This window comes from Ochotona curzoniae, unplaced genomic scaffold, assembly GCF_017591425.1.
Source record: "Ochotona curzoniae isolate NIBS_2020 unplaced genomic scaffold, NIBS_Ocur_1.0 scaffold_2587, whole genome shotgun sequence".
NCBI lineage: Eukaryota > Metazoa > Chordata > Mammalia > Lagomorpha > Ochotonidae > Ochotona > Ochotona curzoniae.
In genome coordinates this window covers 25,691,128-25,713,393 of record NW_024467096.1, presented here as the reverse complement: position 1 = coordinate 25,713,393, position 22,266 = coordinate 25,691,128, and the positions used below count along the sequence as shown (strand labels likewise).

Sequence of the window (22,266 nt, the reverse complement as noted above, 5' to 3'; positions counted from 1 at the left end):
TCCCGCTGATATCCTCCTGATCGTTTCCTTCCCTTCATTTTCCTCCCCTTTATTTCCCTCCCCATGTCCTTTTATGTTGGTTCTTAACCTAGCCCCTTGCTGTAAATGTGCATTTCAGACAGGTAATTAAGTTTCCATATAGCACCAAGCAATCACAAGAGGAGGAGAACAGGTCCAGAATGTGTTCCGAAAATACATCATCACTTGGCAGTTCAGGTCATACTCTGTGAGTTACTGAGAAAAGACATACATGCCATGCAGCAGAATCAGCAGCGCATCAAGGACAAAGCTCCCAGACTTGCACACAGACCATAAACAATCCAATGTCTTTATACAACTTAAAGTCCTTTCACGGCCTTGGATATACAGTGTTCCTTGCAAAGAAATGAAGAATTCTTCTCAAACGAGAGACTTCTTTCATTGATTGAAATTTTTATTCAGTCATTCAGTTAACATTGTTACATATTTATCTTGTATTATAGCCTATGTGTGGCTATGAAAAATAGTTCGTAAGTATTAATTAGTTCAAGATGCTGCAGCAAAGTATCAGACACAGGGCAAAAAAAGAAAATGATTATTTTTCACAGTGCTGAAGTTAGAGCTATAAAATTTAGGGACTGACAGAATTGATGGGTGGTGGGAGCTTGCTTATTGTTTATACAGAAAAATTTAAACGAATAACTCTTGGGGGTCTCTCTAGTGGGGACCCAGATTCAAGATGCAATGTCCAGATTCAAGGTATGATGTCCATGCTGAGAAGAAATTGGGACAGAGGGAATGCAAAGGCAAGATGAACCAATGCACATGCTATTGAATTTTCCTGGAGGCAACTTACAACAATTTTTTGCAAAGCAAACAGGCTGATAAAAGTTAACTAGACAATAGCATGCAAGCTACTCCAATGTTAGATCACCAAAGATTAGGGGAACAATCACCAGGCTCCAGGCGGCCATATGAGCAAACATGAATCACAGGCATCAACACCAGTCTACACACAGATCTAACTAGGAAAAGAATCTAACAGAACTTTGCCTGTACTCAGATACATTCAAGCCACAATCTCCAAAGGAAGAGGAAGTTGAGAATGAAGGCATCTCACACCTCCCCAGCCATGCTGTATCAGCAAAATGGTCCACAGTCTCAGCACAAAGTGCCTTCTGATATTCTCAGTCTGCCAAGAATGTCTGAGATTTGGGGTCCCTTGCACATCTTGTAGTCTGGTTTGGGGAGCAGATCTCCACAATCAATAAATCTCCACAAGTTACTACATCTTCAGTTCACAGAGAGCATAACAAACTCTCTTGGTTTCTTTCTTTATAAATATTTATATAATTTTACTGGAAAGTCAGATTTACAGAAGAGAAGGAGAGACAGAGAGAAAGATATTCCATCCTTGGTTCACTCTTAAGTGGCTACAATGGCCAGAGCTGAGCCAATCCTATGCCAGAAACAAGGAATTTCTTCCAGATCTCCCATGCAGGTTCAGGGTTCCAAGCCACTGGCCATCCACAACTGCTTTCCCAGGCCACAAGCAGGGAGCTTGAAAGGAAGTGGGGCAGCTGGGATACAAGTTATTTGAACCAGCACTCATATGGGATCCTAGCGTGTGCAAAGCAAGAATTTTAGCCACTAGGTTACCACACTAGGCCCAAGCTCTCTTAATTTCTTATGAAATAACTAATTCCATTCCAAAAGATCTCATTTGTGGATATGGTCGTATTAGGGAATGGAATTTTACCATATGAATTTGAGATGGACATGAACATCAGTCCATACTAATTATTTTTGTGGATATATTTAATACATATCTAGTATGTGTTATGTGTCAGACATCATAACTGCTCTATTGCCAGATGCATTATTCTTAGCATCTTTACAAAATCCGAAGAGGTAGATGTAAGGCAGGGAAGGCACATTTAGGCTATGTGACAAGCTCGGGAAGAGTTGGAACATGGATCCTAGTCTGTGACTTCTGAGCCCTCCATTATAACCACTAGTTATGTACACATAATGACATATTCCCTCAAATAATATAGTGGCTCATTATCAGATGAATGGATGTAGAATATCTAAATATGTAGGTTAATACAAAGTAGAAATTATGTTTATAGTACGAGTTCCATAGGAGAAAATTAGAAGTGGCTAATTCTAATAGGCAACTGAACAGAGACAAGGGAAAACTTAAGTAAGAGGTGAAGACTCAGCTAAGCATAAACATGGAGTGTTTGCCATAGGCAGAAAGAATTCATAGTTTACAGAAAGCTCAAAAGATGTGTCAATGTGTAGGACACGAGTAGAGATGACACGACAGGAAGAGAATATCTGGCCAAATTAGAGAGAAGTTTGGATTTTGAGTTCACCAAGGCTTTAGTAACTACACTTAGTGGAATCTGGACACTAGGGGGAAATGAAGGAGCTTTTCCCCATCTCAGACACTATCAACTTTTTACGGGTATTCTAGGTTATGTGAAATGGCAGTTTAGAAGTCTTAAAGATGGCTTAAACATAGTACTGCAGAAAATTTAATCAACGCATAATACCTCTGAAGACAAACTCTGTAATGCTTTAGGCCAATTCTGGCTCTGAAGTTCACATGAGCATGAATGCAATTAGCCATTTGCTCCCTTAAAATGAGGGTGGATCTGTCTAATGTAGCTTGTAATTTGACAATTGCATGTAAATTATGTTTGCCTGAAAACCCCTTCAGTTACATAAAGGGACAGTCGTTGCAACACGGTACTCACAGTTCTTCATACCTCTTTCCAAAATATTTGATTTACAAAAAATTTTACTACAAGTTTTCAAGTTCTTAAATGTTATTGGCATACTTCAAAAACAATGGTTTTAAGAAATCTATATGCACTATTATTTTATAGGCTATGGTTCTTTCTGATTCAATTGTCTATATATTTTATAGAACATCTGTTGTGGTTATTTGTGCAATGTTTTATAGCAGGTAAAAATGCCAAATGAAAAAATTAAATCAGACTTCAGCAAAATTTTCTTGTTTCTGCATGAAAATAGAAGAATTATTTCAGATTTGTTACACTTTCCACTTGGAAGCATTTTATTTGGTGCCGTGAGGTTACCATATTAAATTATATATATATAGGAAGCTGGAAAAATAATACCAATTCTCTGTCAAGTTTGGTGATGAAGGAAAAAGGGGAAAATCTAAATCTCAGGCTTGAAGGTCAAAAAGGGATTTCTTACCTGATTCAGTTACTGCTCAATTTGATAGCAGTAAAGGAGTTAAGAACATCTCTCCTATAATTTGGCGAGACTTTCATTATAGAAATAGAACACATTAACAGGAAACCATTAAACACAATTTACGTGTGAATAGCCTCTTGCTGGAAGCTTTGTTTCTGCCATTTGCAGCATAAAGTAAAGGTAACTTTCACATCAATTACCAGTCACTGTGGACCACACACTTTTATTAACTCTGTGGTCAGAACATTCATATTTATACTTTAAGAATGACACAAATCTATTCTTTTCAGCATTAATCCACATCCCACACAATTACTGCCCTGACATTTATTGAAGTAATAAATTGGCTTTAGTGTTTGTTGGCTCTTCCCTTCCTTTCCTCATCCTGCTTTGCCGTATTGTATGAGTACAATATGCCTTCATTTTTTTTAACTGACTGGAGGGAAAATGTTTCCAATTTCACATTACTAAATGTGACCCATTTATTTCCATTTCCTTGGAACCCCTAAGAGAGAAAAAAAAAGGTGTCTATATTAAGGATTTCAATTGAGAACAGTGACTACAATCAGAGAATTCAAACCAGCTCTGGGGATTTTTAATGCTTCCATTTGCTGTCCAAGTTTTGGGTTATTTCATGAATTCATAGCTTGACTGATACAGTTGCAAATGTGTAATTGGAAAGAAGAGATAAGGGTTCAAGTCAAGACTTTCCCAAGAATGTGGGCGCTTGCCAGACTTGTGGAGACCCAAATGAAGCTCTTTGTTCTTGGCTTCACAGCCCAGGGAAGTCTGTTGCAACCATCTGGGGAGTGAACTAGCAGATAGTCAAATCTGTTTTTTTTCTTTTTCCATCTTTCTGTTACTCTACTTTTCTAATATATATATATATATATATATATATATATTTTAAGAGTGTGAGAAGTACTCATTTACCCTCACTGCATATACTTGTCACATTCTTCTTGTCACATTCCTCGCATTTGATTGCATGCACCCTTTACATATAGCTCACTGATTCTACTGTAATCTTCCAGGAGGAAGAAACTATATTTCATCCCTGTCTTTAATTTAGAATAGCATGTACAAATGATAGAAACTTTAAAGTTAGACAAAGAAGATAAGATTTTTTGAGCCCCAGTTCTTAAGTGTCGTGTCCCTCAACAAAGCATTTACTCAGTCTGACAGTCTGATCACCTGTAGCAAGAAGGTAATCTTCCTCTCAAGCCACTTATGGGACTCCAAGAGAACTGCTCTAAGTCACCAGGTACTTGGATGGGAGGCTTAATTAACATGATCATTACTCTTAAGCGAGGGGCACCGGAAGCGTGGTCATTTTCATGTCCATCTGTGGTTGAGGTAAGCAAAGGCAGAAATGGACAACAGGAATAAGAAGTAGCTGGAGCAAATCTGTATAGTTAAGAAATCTGAGTGATTCTCACACAGACAGAGGCACAGTCTTATCTATTCTGTGTGTCAGAGATGATTTTACCTCGATGAATTGTATTTTGCCTCATGTATCCTTTTTTTCTGATAAACACACATTAAGACCCTGTTTTAACTCTATGGCTTTGAATGAAGAAATTGCACATTTTATTTTTACAAAGTGTATTATCGAGTCATATGTCACACGTCTTTGTTAAGTTGAGCTGCCATAACAAAGTACTATAGACAGGGTGGTAGAAACAATGGAGATAGACTTATGCCAACAGAGGAGAGCAGGCATCCAAATCAGGGTGAGTTTAGGAAGGACTCTTCCTGGATGGCAATCTGTCACCTTCTTGCTGTGACCTCCAAACAGTGAACAGTGTCTCTCGCTTTTTATGGACTTAACTCCCATAATCAGAGCTCACCCCTTAGGACCTCTTTCAATCCATTTGCCCTCCTCATCTTATCTTGAAATACCAACATATGGGGAGTAAGGCTTGTGCATGGAGTTTGAAGGGGTACGATTAAACTCCACGCCATTGTGTGTCGCAAGAGTTTATCACAGACTTTTTACAACCATAGGCTCTAAGTGGCTCTAAGTGTCATTTAGCTCAACTCCATCACCTTTCGTGAACAAGAACAAAAGACAAGTTAGAAAGCTTGCCCAAGGTCACTGAACAATGATCAGATAAAATGGAGACAGAATTCAGATGTTATTTCTTATCTAGTTTTTTTCCAGAATATAAATAGCAAACCAAGAGAGACACATGCATCTGAATCATTTATAACACATACAACACACACATACACACACACACACACACACGCTGAAGGAAAAGAAAAGAGACTAGAAGCTTTAGAAGAGAAACCAAGGTGACTGAAGATGCTCGTTAAAGGAGTGGCAGGAGATTGGAAAGCAGAACAGGGTAATGTCTGGGATGCAAGAGCTGCTTTGAAAGAGCAGCAGATGAGGCATAATTCTATAAAACGGCAACATATCTAACATCACAGGAATTATTAGGATATATAGTATTTGGTTGTAATAACATGTCCCCAAGTGTTCTGAATAATGACTACCAACTGTATAGCCAGCAGATGGTCCAATTTGAATCTAAATCGTGTTTATCCCAAGATTCAAGGAGAGTTGGAAGCTTAGAAATGTTGACTTGCCAGAGGAACATTTGAATGAGAGTCGGAGAAAAATTGTGTTGTAACTTTTTCTAAACTAAAAGAGATTAACGGCACATCAGTCCGTATCCTACCGTGCCGGTCCACACAGCTCGTCAACTTTCACCCAGAGTATCTTCTGGCCAGTTCCCTTTAAAGTAGTGCCAGACTCACAACATCATCGTAATGAAAGAGTATTTCAATTCAAAAGAGAGTTTTTCCATTAAACGGGCCATGCCACAGGACATTGAGGGTACAGAACTTCAGCAGCAATGAGACTAACAACCATAACCACAAGTGTACTCAAGAGTAACCACCTCAGCACCCACCACCAGCAGACACAGGAGACGCCAGAAGCCATGGCGGCACGTTTTACTGTTATTGGTGTGAGTTGCCGGTTTCAGCAGAAGAAACTACCAACATAGTTTTCACTGCAGCCATTAGCAGGGAAGAGAGGAATAATGGACAAAAATAGACTTCTCTTTCAAAGAACAGTAGCAGAAACTCCCAGCCCGAGAGAGAGAGAGAGAGAAAGAGAGAAAGAGAGAGAGAGAGAGAGAGAGAGGAATCTATTTTGAACTTTACTTTGCTAGCACTATTGAACTGAGTTGTGGAGGGAGGTGACAAAGAAAAGATAAATGATGGGAAAAACGAGTATTGCCTTACCATGGCTTCCTTTGGTGTGAGATTCAGGGAAAATTGTTGATAAAAATCTAGACACAGCATTTTAGAGGACTCGAAAAACCATATTTTGAAGGGTAAATATAGATTAAAAATATTCTAGTTGTTAAACATTACAGCTTAAGCTGTTAATGCAATAGCTGTTTTTCTCCATTTTGTCGGATCCTAGGTCTAGAGTTGTTTATTCTGCACTGTCTTGTAAAATTTCAAAAGAAGTCACTAGTTGCTTTTTGAATATTTTATTCAAGGTCAAGTTTATAAGGCAGAGATGTACATCTTATATTTTAAGATGCATATAAGAAATAATTGTCCGGACATGAATTTATATATGCATATACATATGCACAAAGACACATATGTATACATACAGCCAAACTTAGGGAAGGGTATGTGTTCCCAGTAAATTGGTATATTCACATGTACTTTTTTAAAAATTATGTCTATGGTGTGATACTTTGGTATAAGCACATGCTTGCAAATATGCCACAATATCACGAAAGAAGCAAACATTTTATCATTGTCATCTAAAGCATAAAGCTTTCCGAATGCTGAAATTACTGGTGACTTTTGCTTTCTTCTTGTTTCTTCCAGTTTTCAACAAATAAGTTAGTACCTTTCTCCTAAGGATTATGGGAGAGATTATTTTCCCCAAAAGTAAATAATATAATGAACATTCTTTTCTTGAGGCATTTATATTATTTGCAAATGGATGCACTAGAATGAATAATTGCTCTTAACCAGACTAATGATCGTAATAGCATGGTAAAAATTACTGAAACGGTATCTTATTTTTCACTACAATTCAGGTCTCAGAGTCTGTGTCATTGATTTCGTGATGAGCTTAGCAGTGTTTTATGACTTGGTCTTCAACTTGAAGTAATAAAACCTTTAGGTTGTAGACATCTTCTAGTTCAGGTTTTTTTGCTCTACTTCCTCATATTGCAGTAGCTTTTGCTGCTCCTGTGTTTTTTAAACACTTAAAGGTTTTTTTTTTGAATTTTTTTTAAAGATTGATATCTCAGATAACATAAGTCTGTAGGTCACACATCCCTCTGAACCTTCATTTACTCAAATTACAAAGCCATCATGTGTAATTTGTCTCAATTAGCCATTTTATAGTTTGCAATTAGCTTTATTCTTAATTGATTCTCTCTATAATAAATGCTTGAGGAAATGAAATGAGTACAATATAATTCTTTGTCAAAGACAGAATTTTTAGGTTGGAGTTCGATTGAGCAGAAGAAATGAGTTACCTTGGAAGGATGAGCTTTTTTTCTTGCCAAAATTGGTGGGAATGTACACCAGCTATCCATGAAGACTAAAAATTGTATATGTTATGTTAGCATTGTCTTACTTTTTGCTTTTCAATTATTTGTCTCATTAGAAATGCAATTGCATCTAATTTTTTAAAACATTGAGTGTAGGTCTTGATGTACTACTCCCTCTAAAAGATGTAATTAAATATGCTTTCATAAGGAAATCTATTACAGTAACGGCCTGAGGAAGCCTGTATAAATTTGTAAAGGATTAATTTTATATTATATCTGAGTCATTCATTAATGCAAATGCTAATTTGGAAGCGCGGCTTGTTGTTGAATGAGTGAATATATTTCAGTGAACATTTTATGTTAAGCTCTTTTATGGTAGAGAAGAACCTTCAGGTTTAAAGATCTCATTATGTTTATGAATGTATAGAAGGAATGAATAAAATGCAATTAGAAGACATTGCTTGCAAACTACAGTGTGTCTTCTTACATGAGTACTTGGAATCCAAAAGTAATTTAGCATGCTCTAATTGGTACTGGGAGAAAAAAAAAGTGGCCTGGAATTTTCTATTGTATAGCAAAATAAAAGAAAGGAAATAATTGATGTGGAGTACCATTCCTTTCTTGTAAATAATTGTGCCAAAGTCGATCTCTGTGTACCCAGTTGTTTCTCAACTCTACCTTGTGCGTTCTTGCTTTTAGTGTACTTATGCTGATCTTGATCTCTGTTGAACACATGGGTTGTAATCATGAGAAACAAGATTGTAAGGAAAGAGAAATTTATCAATACGGCCGGCCCCCACAAGAGTTAGCTACTATGTTTTAGTATGTTTGAACAATGAGGTGTAAGGAGTATCGCTGCTCCTGATGTATTCAGGGGTGAAATGAAAAATATAAGGGCCATGTAATAAGCTTTTATCAAGCTGACTATACTTAACTTTAAAATGCCATTTATTCTTCGATTATAAAGTCTCTATCTTCCAGGTAAAATATTCCCTTGTACAATAAAATGGTGGTGTTGACAGAAAACATGTGGTTGTTCTGCTCATACACACATATACACACACCCCTATTGGTCAATGCAATGGGAGAAATTTTGATATAACTTCCTAAATAGAATGTGCTTATGTTCATCTTCCTGTTCTGTGACACAAAAATTTTAGGAGACAGCAAGTGGAAACTAGGAGAAGAAAGGGCAGCGCTCCCTGCTTCCAGACGAGACGCCAGCCACCATGGTTCTAACTGTGGATAAGGCAGATCTGAGCCAATGAAGCTGCCTGCAGAGTCAGAGGACACACAGAGAAAGCAGTAGACAGAAGTGGCTGCATTTTCATTCCAGTTATTTTCCCTTTGGTTTTAGCACATGGAATAATATATTTCCTTTTGCATGGAAGAGAAAGTGTTTATTTTCTGTTACTTAAGTGTAAGTTCATGCATATGAAAGACATCTTTCTGAAATGCTCTTGAATATTTTCTTTCAAGAGCAAAACCTGAAGCGGGTTACAGGAGCAGCCCTGATAAGGTGGCACAAATCGGAGAGGAGGGCTCATTTGTGCCTTCTTCCTCTCCCTGGACATGGCACAGAAGTGTTATACAGATGGTCTCCCATCATCAACCTCCTTTTAATGTCCAGCCCTTGCTGAAAGGGTGGCTAAATCCTGGCTCTCTCTCAGTCTGAAAAAAGCATCTTATTTTGTGTGCCTAGCTTGCTTGAGACAGAGTTTAGACTTAGCAAGTGACTTTGTCTACTACTGTGACATAAGCAATAAGTCCTAGAACTGCAAGGTGAGAGAGATTATATGAAAATTTGACTTTTCAAAATCAAGAAGTACAGACATTAGGATCTTGGGATGTATGTGGTTTTAACATTTTACTGTCACATACTTTAGTTGGATGAAATATGTGGACTTTTGAAAAGTTATCTCTAGCTTTCTCCATTTTCCTTCTTCACCACAGTTTTCTCCAGAGGAGTTATAACTTCCATATTTGTATTATTTTTAAATCACCTAAATTATAAATGCTCCTTTCGTCTTTTCAAAAAAAAAAGTATAATTTGTAGTAACTCACATAGGGAATTTATTTTAAATTTATGTATTACTACCCTGATAAAGGAGCACTTTTCCTACATAAAATTAATAGGTACAATTATCAAGGTAAATTTGAAACACTTTAAATTTGCATAGGCATACAAACAATTGAGATGTCAAGTTTAGAATATTCATGAATGACCTTGATTTAAAGAACAATTTGCTGGTGATAATGTGTGCACTGTACTAACACCTGGATTTTAAGTTAGTTTCATTAAGCTTATCGCAAACTGAACTGACTAGATTTGTATCAGTACGCTTCACCATACACATCATACGTAACAATATTAACATTGTCTTCAAGTCTTCGCAAATAAATCCATAGGTCAAGCATTTTTTGTTCTTATTTTTAAAATTATGTAGCAGTGACACAGATGAGTCCAGATCTAATGGCTATCATAGTCCCACAGACTTGGCTAGTGGTAGGTTATCTTGCCTCTCCAAAGATCAACTTCCAATTACCAAGACACTAATCACAGAATAGCTTACAGACAAAGAACGCAGATGTTGTGGTGTTTGTTAAGATTTGTTTTACTTGAAAAGCAGAAGTACAGAGAGAGAGGTGGGAAGAGACAAAACAACCTTCCACCTGCTTGTTTACTCCCCAAATATACACAACAGCCAGTGCTGGGCTGTTCTATAGCCACCAGCCAGGAGCTTCTTCTGGGTCCCCCACATAGGTGCCAAGGCCCAAGTATTGGGCCATCTTCTGCTGCATTCCAGGCCAATACCAGGGAACTAGATGGAAAGTACAACAGCCAGGAATGGAACTGGCATCCATCTGGGATGCCAATGCCCCAGGAAGAGGATCAGCTTCAGTACTACCGCAGCAACCTGAAGTCATTTTATACACACACACACACATACACACACATTGTATGTACTATATACTCTATTGTTACATATACAATGTACATAGTACATATTTTTTTATTTCATTTGAAAGACACAGTTACAAAGAGAGGAGACAGAGGAAGAGAGTAGGGAGAGATTGGTTTTCCATCTGCTCTTTCACTCCCTGAAATGCCACAGTGGCCAGAGCTGAGCCCATCCAAAGCCAGGAATCAAGAACCATGGTACATCATGGGCTAAGGAGTCCAAGAACTTAATCACTCCCCACTAGTTTTCCAGCCACAAGCAGGGAAGTTGGATTAAAAGTAGAGTAACCAGAGCTAGACATTTCCTTGGAACACCATGACGCTACATTTTCTTCTGAAGGAGTATTCGTTTGACATGCGTTCTATCTTCTACCCTTACACAGCATTCTTTGGATCTGCTCCCTCTGGCTCATCTCATAGGAGATTCCAACGCAATTGGAACGATCTTGGATAGATCTGTGAATTGCTTAAACAGGCATTTCATCATTTGAAAGTTCATAAAGATGTAGATGCCGAAGTTAGGCACTTTTCTCTATGTAGACTATGCAATTTTACTTCCAAAGAGATTCCAAACTGAAAGGAGGTAGCTCTACCTGATTAAAAAAAAAAGTCTGATATTACTGGAGGAGAGAGGTACCAGTGGACAAATAAGAGGAAAAGGAAGGAAGCAAAAGAAGCAATCTACCATCGCTACAATGCATGTCACTACTGTTTATCTAATTCATCATGCAGGAAGACACTCTGCCCTACACGTGACAGTTCGCTTAGCTCTCCCCAAAGCCATATGAGATGAATCACATCATTTGCATTTTACAGGTGAACACACTGAAGAATTCAGCAATGTTACATGATGTTGCGATCACAAACTTAGGCTCTGAAGGAACGAAGGGTCTCCCAGAGCCAGCTTTTTCTCTAAAGATTGACAATTACAGGCACTGCCTCTTCGCAGGCCTCCCAAAACGCTGGCATCTGCTCTGTATCAGGGAGAACAATCAATATGGGCGAAGAGGCAGAGAATGAGTATCAGGAAATCTCAAGGGAGTGAATGCCCATTGCTTCCTTGGAGGTGGAAATCCATCATCACAGTGTCGAAAGGCACTGCTGTTAAATCTTTGCCCTGTGCAAACAGCCATCTGTCTGAAATCTCCCCCAAGTGGCTGCTGTCCAGGCTGCCTGTGGTGCTGCAGTCTCTGAGTGGTTAGAACGCTGCAATGCCTATGTTAATAGCTGGGAAATCACAGCAGCAGCAGCCAGACCACTCCAATGGAACAATCCAAGTTGGGTTAAGTTTGATTGAGCAAAAAAAGTCATGCTGACTGTATGATGAAGAGGCAGAACTGGTAACGTTGACAGGCCCTGCAGTTAGCAGCTGTGGATTTTATGTGAAGGCAGACTGATCTGGAAAATGGGAAGAGTTGACTGCCAAAATCACTTCAGAGGGTTTTTGTTCAATGCATCTCAACACTCCTTGTATACCTCCCATCTTGTGTGGAAGCATAGGAAATTAAAAAAAAATTGTACCATCTCAGGGTGTAAGTACACATTAGATGCCCGGGTAGAGAGGAGAGCTAGCTTTCTTTGAGAGAATCTGAACAGATCAACAAGGACTTTTCCCGCTACATCCATTTCACGTCTCCCAGGGATTTCCTAGTGTCCCTGCAGAAGGATTGTTGACTGGACCATGGTTAAACTGCCAGACCAGAGCACAGATCAACTATAAATCAGCAAATATTTTTGGAGGCTTAGGTATCTGGGCAAATAGAGAAAAAGTTTGTTTTTGTTTTTGTTTTACCTTTTATTTAGCTGGTTTTCCAGGGGGAAAAAATGTGTGGTTTCTGCTATTAAGAATCTTGTAGGTTAAAGAAATTATATTCACCATGAAAAGATGGCTGAAAATTTAATCTGGTATGACTGGAATGCCACATGAGTCATATAGGCAATGAGGACCACAAGAACTGTGTGTCTCTGGCCAAATAGGTGAGCTTCTGGATAGAACCAATTCTGTTAAAGATAAAGAGATGACAACAAAAATACCTTAGTTCTTGTCCATGTAAAGCAACTGCTATATTCCACAGAGGACAATTTTCTTCTTGTACACAAGGCAGTCATTTGTATGTGGCCCATCACAGATCTCCCTCAAGGTATTTGTGGCAAAAATAAAAAAGATATAGAATGAGAAGTTTTCATCAAGTCATAGAGGACTTGGAAGACTTGTATCAGAAGCATGAAACAGGCTAGGAAAAAGTTAGGTTGCCTGCGGGAAGCGTGCTGTCAATGGTTCATAAATACAATGAGTACTTCAATTTGCATATTGGTGACATACAATGGCGCTTGGACTGTTGATCCACCTGTCATTAAATAGTTGGCACTGCAGTGATGCTGTTTTGATTTTGTGGTACATTTAACTTTAAAATAGGAGATAAACACATTCAGCTTTAGCAGTATTTAGCTGCACAAGCTAAACCAATTAAAATGAAATATCCACCTCTAAGTAAAACCCATAATTTTTCATAATCCCAGGCTGTTCTTTTTAGCTGTCCTGGCTAATTATTCCTAATAGTAGCAATCATAACAACTGCTCTCCAGTGCCTAATGTTTGTCAGGAATTTGAATACTTCAGCCATATTATTCTATTTAAATATATTTATTAGTTCTGATTAATTCTAAGACTGTCTGTATAAGTTTCTGAATATCCATAATTGAAAGTCAGATTAAGAAACACTGAGGCCAAACTTAGACTTTCCAAATGCAGTCACTGAAGCTAAAAAGGGATAAGTTTGTAGCCTGCAAACCTTTTGACCTAGGGATAAAAAGTATGACATTAATATGCTTAAACAATGACAAAAATATTTTAAAATTAAAATAAGAACTTCCCATTCAATGACAGATATTATATACAAATTTAACAAAGAAGATGACATTGCTATTAGATCCCTGGAATGATTTCCTAATCGTGGCTCCAGCACAAGCCAAACCCCAGCTTTTTCAGGATCTGAGTGGACCAGCTGATGGGATATCCCCTTGGGTCTCTCTTCCTCCACAAAGGAAGATGAAAGAATAAAAGTCACAAATAGAAAGAAAATATATTATTTTGTGGAACATTTTCTTAGATTATGAAGACGTTATTATATCAGGAGCTTCAAACCCTTTTCTAGAAATTTTAATTATAAGTGCTTATGTTTAGATATGGACAATTTCGGCATCATTTCCTGGAAGCTGAAAACTGTGCTCATTTTTGTGCCTTGGATATATTCGGTGTTAACAGATGCTGTTGGATTTACATGTAAATAAAACAATATAGATTGGTGTGAGTGCTAATACCCAACATATACATATAGTCTTATGGATAATACTAAAAATAACAAGTAAAAATGAATAGAAAATTAGGAGCATGGCACAGACATTGCTCATATAAATAAACACTACTACATATTTTACAAGCAAAACTCAAAATATCAAGTACTAACAAAGTATGAGGAGCAGATGTTTATACTAGTCATTTAATGTAGGCATGCTATTATAAGAATTACAGCAGTTCAGTGAAAAAGAATCAGTAGATTTAGGTGCAAAGCATCTTAGATGTTCAATGAAAAGACAGCTAGAAGTGTAAACCAAATATGGCTGGGCTATGTTAGGTCCAGTTCCATCTTATTCTCTAAAAATAAAAAGGAGAAAAAAGCTGTGCAAAGGCAGAAATTTAGTTTTTCTAAGCTTCTAAAGTAATATAAGGCTATACTTAAGTTTCTCCATAGCATAAACCATAGAAGGAAATGGCTAAAATTGTTCTTTATTCATCTGCCTGCCCAATTTTCTATCATACTGGGGCTGTCCTAAGAATTCAACCTCTTAAATTCTCAGAAGCTCTATCCTTCTCCCTCACATCCTCACCAACTTTTACATTTGCTTAGTATCCTTATTCCTAATGTAGCCACTACTATTTACCATTTTGTAATTCCATGACTCTATTCATCACACTACTCACAGGGTCCACATGCACACAGAATCACATACACCCATACACATGTACACACACACAGACTTCTTAATTCCTTTGGACTAAATGTGTTTCAGACCAAATATGTTTGGACTGAATATGTTTCGTTTTTCTTTTTTTTAGTTTACAAAGAAATTAAGTGCATGATAAATACCACTTAAGACACTGAGCAATGTTAAAATAATACATTATTTTTCCGTAAGAAAACATCCACATTTTCACATTATATGAGTTAGACACTCAGGTCAGGTCAAGCTTCACTCTTAAATAAATTCAGATTGGGTTGAGTTTTGCTATCAAATGAATTTAACAGAATTGATTTTTAGAGCATTCTCAATTATAAAATTGAGGATGAGGCAATATAGCCCTGTATTCAATACTTGTATGTGTAAGCAATTTACATAAAACTCATAGATCAGTGCATAGCTCTTGATGAAGATAATAGATGTTGACTATGGTCATGATTAATGCTTTTATGGAACTAGATGTATTATTTCAGTTCATCCTTATGTACATTTTTTAAAGTAAGTGTTCATAATACTTTTGGTAAAAAGCAAGAATTAGCACCCTTCCCCAAAATATGTGAATAGTCTTTGGCCAACCGTTTCTGTGTAAAGTGTACTGATTTCAAACCAGGTGCTTTTAATCATAATCTGTTGATCTCAAGGACTTGACCTCTGATTCAAGACCACAGGTTGAAACCTACATTTCTTACATATTCTCCATAAACAAACAAACAAACAAACAAACAAACCTTCACTAACATAGCAGTAAAGCAAAATGCTTTAAAAAGCTTCATCCACAGGTGGTGGTGGTGGTATAAGAGGTGATAGAGGATTAGATGGTAATAACACACAATTTTAGAAGCTGCAAAGCAGAAACAACTTTAGAATGATTAAAAGGTACCAAGGAAATGGAAATCTAAGTAAGGAAGCAACAAATTGATGGCACTGAATCCTCAGAAGATCCTGACAGAATGTTGTCAGGGGTGAGGCAGACATCCATCCTACTCTGGCTAACACAGCTTTTGCATTTCATGGGCAGAGGGTTAGAGGGAAAACACACACACATGCACGCACACACACACACACACACACACACACACACACAGTAGTCAAGGAGCTACGTTGGGAATGCTGTTAATGAGGAAAGGAGCAGGGGACAGGAGGGGAAAAGAAAAAAAGAACTCTAAACCATGGCAGAATTCTTCGTGAAGATCACAGCTGTGGGACACATGCCCTGCTACAAGACATGTTTATTATTAGATTATAGAATATCATTCCTACACAGTGTACTACCATGCCATCCATTCTGCAGAATAAAAAGAATGGATTAGAACTTAAATAAAATGTAGGGTACAGATACTCTGAGGAGAAGCACTTACCGATGCTGAAGGGTAAAAATTGTAGAAAAGACAAGAAAAAAGAATTTGAAACCTTTGGCACGGACTGCAGCAAATATTGAACAAAAACACATTTGTATATTTAACACACCTAAGAACTAGCCAATTTACCATAAGTCCTTTTATCTCTGTTTTTGTTCCTTGATGCAACATATCTGGCTTTCAATAAAAAGGTGCAATGTATGCCTACAGGTAAGAGAAAAGAAAATTGCAAGAGATAAAGTAGGTGGTGTCCCTGGTTCTGTCTGGCTGTTGCAGAAGTCTGGGGAAATGAAGAAGTACATGAAAACTAGCTTGCTTTCTCTGTTTTCTTTTTTCTTCTCTCTCATTCAAATGAAGATCAGAAAGAATAAAAAGTGTAACATCTGAAAAATCATGGTGCAAATTTCAATTTCAAAAGAATAGTAATAGTATAAGAGGAAGAAAGAGACTATAATAGAAATCATCCTTGGAGTCATAATGCCAAAAAATTATAAAATTAATGCCATATGCCATTCACAGATACCAGGAGTACAGGGAACACCTAACAGGATAAAAACAGCTGAAGTTCCCACATACTCCTAGTCCAACTGCAAAAGGACAAAGAACAAATCTTGAAGTCAGAAGAAAACATCTTAGAAACTTGGTTAAGAATTCTATGTGAATCTTCATCAGAAACTCCTATATGCTGATTAGAATAACGGGAATTAAAATATTTACAATGAAAAAATATTTTAAAAAATTATCAGTCTGGAATTGCACATGTAGGACAGTGTTTCTGCTTTCCGAGCAGTGAAAACTGATAAAATTTATCTCCAGCAAACTTCTCTGTAAGAAATATTAAAAGAACTTCTTCAGGGGAATTGAAATACTTCATAAAGTTGAATCTATATAAAGAAAAAGAATCAGAGGAAAAGTGAAGATGAAAAAAAATCTTATTTTCCCTATTCTTATTTGCTTTAGCAAAATAACTGTTGAGCAGCAGGTGCACAGTGTTTTAAGTAACTTAGCAGAGCATAGGTAAACTGAATGGTAACAATGTCACCAGACCCAAGAAAGAGAAAAGTGGTGATTGTGTTGTTATTCACTAGTACTGCATTCGGAGTAGTATACTTTCATTTGAAAGCGTACTTAGAGTAGTTCAAATTTTATATTATAAGCTCCAGTGCAACATCTACATTTTTTGAAAGAAATATATTGAAAAACTAGAAGAGGAGATGACACAGAATTATAGAAGATGCTTGCTCTATGAGAAAACTACCTTAAAGGGACAGATTAAAGAAAGCCAAAGAATAATGGATGGAATGGAGAAGATACGCTATGCTTATCAAAATTATTCTAAGAAAAAAAATTAAAAGTCCCTGGCATCCCATGCTAAATTTCAGAGACAGCTAACTTTCGAAGGAGCGAGATGATCAAGAATCAAGCAGGAGATTTCATATGAAGCACCTGCTGTGTGCCTAAACCATAATAGATGACTTTCATTTACATGATTTCACTTATTGCTCATGAAAATCCAACTGGTGAGTTGCATTTACTCAATATTTAAATATAGGGAAATTGATAAGATGTGAAAAATAGCATTGCATATTGGTATTTGCTTAATTATATTAACACAGTCTATATTGCACTGTAGTAAATTTATCAATAGAATTAATAAGTTGCATTGCTTTTCCCAGGAAGGCAGGTGATTAAGGAACATGTGTGGTCGGCAGAATACTCCACCCTTTTGCTCTGTGTAATATGTGACAGTTTTTCTTAGGTTAATGATTCATGCAGGCTGTGTCACTGGCAAGCCTGGTGGTAATTCCTGCTGCTTCCTAGTCTCTCATAGCTATGTCACATGACTTGAGGTGGCATTTGGTATGTGTTTCACACATTTCATCTGACTTCCAGCTTTGGGTTTCCTCCACGAATGTCAGCTCTTGCATTGGGGGTCAGCTACCGTTTATCAACCACAAACATCTCATCCTACAGAGCAGAGCTGGAGGCAACATGGCTTCAGTGCTTCTGGGCTGGCAAAAATCCAGGGTCTCATTGCCAGGGATCTACTGTTCTATTGAATAATAGAAAGGAAACGCAGTGTTGCTGGGAAACTGCCTGAAGACCACTAGCAAGTGCATACCCCTTTATCACTCCCCTGCTTGTCACTTACTAAGGCCACAGAACTCACTCATGGTTACCTGACCCTCTGGCCTATCAAACATATATATTCTCCACAAAATAGTAAAGGTAGTTTTTGATCTGATGTAGGGGATGGCATTGTTTGGTATATTTGCAATAAAGAGCAATAGTTTTGGTTAAATGTATATGATATGTCATTAATTCATACAAGAAATGAAAACATTTATGCTATTTTTAAATATTATACTTCAGAAAAGCTGTCACTTTTTAAAACTTGATGACTATAGCAGATAAAACTCGAATCAAACTCTTAAAAAAGATTTATTTATTTAGAAGAGTTACAGAAAGAGACACATAGAGAGAGACAGAGAGAGAGAGGGAGAGAGATTTTCCTTCCATTGGAGCACTCCTTAAATCATTGCCATTCTGAACTGGGTGCCAAGACTATCTCCTAGATGGTGCAGGTGCTCAAGAACTTGGGCTATCTTCCACTGTTCTCCCAGGCCATTAGCTAGGAGTTGAACTTCATCAGCACTTTTTTAAAATTTGAAACACACACACACACACACACACACACACACACACGAGAGGGCGGGGCTGTAGACCTTGGAACCAGGACTTAGGGAGTCAAACTGGATCTTCTAACAGGTGGCAGTGATTGGATTACTTGGACCATCACCTTTCAGGTGAACCAGCAGTGGAACCCAGGCTGTTCAAAGTAGATGCAAGCATCGCAAAAGGCAGCTTACTTGCTGTGCTGAGGATCTGTCTTAGGAATAAGCTTTAAAGTGAATGCTTTAGCAGAGATAGCAATGTCACAGACCTTTCCCACACTTCCTGGTGTTTTTTATGTATATTGCTTTCTATATGGGGTTTCTTGTGATATTAATATAAACAGATCAGACATGATATAGTTTATAGATAAAATTCTAAGAATACGATACCTCACTGCTCCCGTTCTTTGTTTCCTTTTATTCTGCTTTCTTTTTCCTCTTTAAATTCTTGAGACAGCATTTCTTATTTATGTTACAGTGATAGGCTACAGGTTGCACTCTGAAGAGTCTAAGAAGAAAAAACTAAAAAGTCCATAGTTTAGCAGGAATCTAGGCAAAGGCAATTTATTGTAAATAAATGAAAACACATCAATTTCACTTACACACATTAAATCACAAAATAACCATAGATCATTAAAATGATATTAATATGTGATTCTTAACAAATTGACAAATACCTAAAACAGAATTTGAAAAAGGTGTGTTTGAAGCTTACTGATATATAAAGGCTTTCATTTGTTCCGTTGCTATTGTTTTTGTTATTTTCTCCTATTTTAACTCCAACTTTTAATGGAAAGCATCTGGAATTTATCTTTCTGCATACTGTTTATTTCACCCAATGTGATGTCCTGCGGTTAGAAATATCATTAAAATGTGCTTGAAACCTAAAGCAATCTGGTTTCAATGCAATCTCTTCCACAATTACAATGATTTTCTTTATGATATTAGAAAACAAAAGCAATTCTAAAATTCATATAGAATCACGAAATTTCTAGAATTGCCACAGCACTCCTGAGCAAAAGAACTTAAAGTGGCAGCATCGTAGGACCTGACTTCAAAACATACTACAAAACTATAGTAATTAAAATTGCATGATAGTGTCGTAAAAATCAAAACCTAGATCAATGGAACTTAACAGAGTCCCTAAACTAATCCATGAGTGTACAACAAACTTATTTTGATAAAAATGTCCCAATGGCCATGGCACAAGTATGTGTATAAAAGAGTGAAATCACATCTCCACATTTGTACTCATTGTGTACATAAATCAACTCAAGATGGCTCAAAGACATACATTTAAACCCCAATAGTATGAAGGTGCTGGAGGAAAAGGTAGGAGGCACATTAAGAAACTCATGTATTTGAAGATTTCCTGGATAAAATCCCCGAGCACAGGAAACATAAGCAAAATGAGACAATAGGGTAGGATGAATCTCAGACTTTTTCACATCAAAGTAAACAATCAATTGAGTGAAGAGATACCCAGCACAAAAGGAACAATTCTTTGTGAGCTACCTACCCAACAGAGGAGTAATATCAAGAATGCTTAAAATCTCAGCAGAAAGACAATCATTCTAGTTAACTAATGGCCAAAGCACCTAAATAGACAGTTACCCGAAGAAGAAAAACATACGTTCGACGAATATATGTAAAGACACCATTAGCTGCCAGGGAATGCAAATTAAAATCACAATGATTTATCAAATCACCTCATTCTTACAGAATGGCTATTATCCAGAGATAAAAATGAACAAATGCTGGCAAGAATATGATGAACTGCGAACTCTTAATATACCATTGGTGGAAGTAAAAGTTAGTTCAGTCACTGTGTAAAATAGTATGCAGATGTCTCTGGAAATTTAAATTGGACTATCCCTGTGGTAAGGTGATACCACTCCTGGATAGAACTGAAAGGTATAATCAGATTGTATCAATTAGACACCTGTTCCACCTTGTTTATGGCAGTACTGTTCACAACAGCCAAAACATGGAGGTGACCACCATGCCCCTCCTCAGGTGAATGGGTACACAAAATGTCACGTATATGTGGAATGTTAGTCAGCTATGAGAGAGAATGAAATTCTATCATTCATAGCAAAATGAGTCCAACTGGAGATCATTCATGTATTGTTCATGGTATAGTCTAATGATAACTGATGCAGGCTTATTTGAGAATGAAAATGAAGAAAGCTTCCCTAGGTCTGCTTTTATGTGAAGAATCCTACTTTTCAGCTGGCTCTTTCAATATGTTATTTTCATGCAAAAAAAAATTAGTTGAGAGTATAATCTTTACATGTATTAGGTAAAAGAAAATTACACATTTGGAGACCGAGAAAAAGAATTAGGGATCAAAAACAAAATGGTTTTTGGTGCCAGCACCGGGGCTGTATGTATTAAACCTACACCTGTGGCACCAACGACACTTATGAACCCTAAAGGGTTCATGTGCAATTGCTCCTCTTCTGATCCAGCTCCTTGTTAATGAAATCCTGGAAATCCTGGATGATGCACCAAGTGATTGGGTCTCTGAATCCACATGGGAGAGCCACAGGAAGCTCCTGGCTTCAGATCTACTCAACTCCAGACAACCCAGTCAGTTGGGGAGTGAACCAGTTGATGGGAGACCTCTGTCTTTCTCTCCATGTCTCTATAACTCTGTCCTTCAAATAAAAATAAATCTTTTCAAAAAGATAAAACTTCAAAAAATCTCCCTATATAGGAATACTTTTGTTCTCCTCTGTTTATGCTTCGAGACTATGCATTAACAGTGAAATTTTCTTTGAATGTTCCTTTTGGAGAGCAGCGTGCCACCTTACTGCAAAGGGCCTACTCTCTACCACCTTGACTAAGTGAAGAAAAAAAAATTGACATTAGAAATCACAATGCTGGTAAAATTACTTTTGTTAATATCCTTCAGAATAAAAGCAGGACATGCAGCAAATCACAGGTAACCAGGACCAAAATATATACTACTCTTTACTAACTTGCACTACAAGCAAATAGGCAAAGCTGGTTAGGTGTTAGCTAAGGCTGATAGTTATAGCTAGGTTTGCTCTTCTGTCTTAACTTTGTTTATTCATTTGAAAGGCAGTATGAAAGAGAGACAGAGAGGAGAAAAAGAGAGAAAGAACTTCCAAACATTGGGTTATTTTCCAAATTCCTACAAGACCACTGCTCGTGCAGGTCAAAGCCATGAGCAAGGAAATCTCTTCTGGTCTTGCATGTGGGTGACAGGGGTCCAAACACGTGGATCATCCTATGCTGCTTTTGCAGGCACATTCAAAGACAGTTGCAAAGGAAGTAGAATATTTGGATCGCCAACCAGTGCTTCGACATGGAATGCCTGCATTGAAAAAGGCAGCTTAACCTCCTGAGACAAATCAGTAGACTCTTAAATATTTTTATTAGAGAATAAGTATACCACATTTATTAGTGCATGAATAAAATACTTAGAACCTTTTGCTTGGGAGAAACACAGGAAAAGGAAAAGAAGATGG

At 37.3% G+C, this 22,266-nt stretch overlaps 1 protein-coding gene across 6 annotated transcripts in view; it reads left to right on the top strand.

Annotated features, from left to right (window-relative positions):
- Nucleotides 1-22,266, top strand: part of NLGN1 (neuroligin 1) — a 664,965-nt gene that overhangs the window by 416,178 nt on the left and 226,521 nt on the right. The window lies entirely within an intron of this gene.